The 1,850-nt window shown below is 43.1% G+C and overlaps 1 non-coding gene across 1 annotated transcript; it reads right to left on the minus strand.

Moving 5' to 3' along the window:
- Window positions 1–965: 965 nt before the first annotated feature.
- Window positions 966–1,037, minus strand: TRNAC-GCA (transfer RNA cysteine (anticodon GCA)). The gene has a single exon. It is a non-coding gene; the product is annotated as a tRNA-Cys (tRNA).
- Between the last annotated feature and the right edge of the window lie 813 nt (window positions 1,038–1,850).

A 1,850-nucleotide genomic window follows, 5' to 3' on the forward strand; every position in this document is an offset into this window, starting at 1 on the left:
GGAGCGTCATGGGGTAACAAATCAGAACCTGACCACGCGGTCTGCCTGGCATGGACCCACTGCAGCCAGCTTCCAAGAGATCAACACATATTATTGTAAACCACTGAGATTTGGGGAGTACTGGGTTCATAGCATCATTGGAGCAGTAGCGTATAAACACAGCCACTGATACATAGAGGACATGCGCTGGTAAAGCAAAACCTGAAATTTGCATCTCATGGCTTTGGAGCTGAGTAGAAGGCAGCAGAAAAACTGTTATTTCTGACTAGATCAAAAGGGAAGTATTACTTATGGCCAAATATTTGACAAAACTGATACCTTAAGGGACTCAAGAGGCAAACGATATACCTAATGAAATCTGTAGGTTTGGGCAAGGCGATGTTAAAACAGAATATTACTCGGTGTAGTTGATAAATATCATGAGACAGATGAGCTTGGCAAAGATTTGGGCTTTTTTACAAGAAGGGATAAAGGAGAAGAGAGAATCCAAATATGCCTGGACTTTCAAAGTTTCAAGATGTAACTGATTCTCATCTCCAGCCTCTTCAGCCTTCAAATGATTGTCAGATTAAGAGCTGGGGAGAAAGATCAGCCTAAGGTAAGACTGTCACATCTTTTGTTAAGACCTCTGATGGGATTCAGATGCCCTCCAGGAATTTTTTTTTTTTTCCCAAGAAAATAGCTCAGTGAAAAGAGACTAAGGACACAATCCACAGAAGTCTAATAATTTCAAAATATCTGTGAGTCTATAGACGTACTGGCACATGGTAGTAACTGAAATCAAATCTATTAGAAACATGTTTTTGAGAGAGTCATAGTGTCAAAAGCACTGTTAGAAGCGAAGTTGCTTAGTCGTGTCTGATTCTTTGCAACCCCATGGACTGTAGTCTACCAGGCTCCTCAGTCCATGCAATTTTCCAGGCGAGAGTGCTGGAGTGGGTTGCCATTTCCTTCTCCAGGGGATCTTCCCAAACCAGGGATTGAACCTGGGTCTCCTGCATTGCAGGCAGACGCTTTACCATCTGAGCCACCAGGGAAGCCCAAAAATAAGCAGTGTAAAACTTGGCCCAAAAGACTCTGACTGATGAAGTTAAACAGTCACTGGCCCCCAAATTTCTTGGGACAAGGGGCAGCCTGCGAATGTAGCTCAGCCAGCAAGGAGAGCCCTTTCTTCCATGCCTCCCTCAGATGTTATGAAATGCCTTGGAACAGGAGAGCACACAGAGGTAGAATCAAAGCCTTGACGAACAATGAACTTGAGAGATACTCGCAGGACCAGCAGAGCCAATCTAGGAAGAGCCCCTATCTCCAGAATAATGGGCCTCACAGTTTCTGCCCAGTGGGTTTTCAGAGTAGCTGTGCGACCATGACTACCGCGTGATTCCCTTTGTTCCTGTCTGAATAGGAGTGATTACTGTAGTTGTCTTGTTCCTTGCCCACCCTGCGTTTTGGAAATGTAGAGGGAAGAGGACTTTTTTTTTTTTTTATCACTCTGAGTTTTTAGATTTCCATGAGTTGCATCCAGCCATGGCATAGAGACTATCACAGGATGAAATAGGGAAGAACATTTTGTATTCTTTTACAGGTTAATCACTAAAAGGATGTTGCCTCTAAGCTTAAATTATATATAATGGCCCACCACTGGGAACCCTGCTTCCCAGGTAATGAGCATTAAGCTAAAATATCTTTGTTTAGCTCAAAGGAAACATCCTGACCAGATCCATCTGTGAATGACTGCAGGGAGAAAGAAATTAATACATCCCCTCAGAAGGCTGATGGAAACCAGGAATTATTTGACTTTACTCCCTCCCCTTTTAGTATAAAAGGAGCATGAATTCTAAGGAAAGATG

This window comes from Bos indicus, chromosome 12 (assembly GCF_029378745.1).
Source record: "Bos indicus isolate NIAB-ARS_2022 breed Sahiwal x Tharparkar chromosome 12, NIAB-ARS_B.indTharparkar_mat_pri_1.0, whole genome shotgun sequence".
Taxonomy (NCBI): Eukaryota; Metazoa; Chordata; class Mammalia; order Artiodactyla; family Bovidae; genus Bos; species Bos indicus.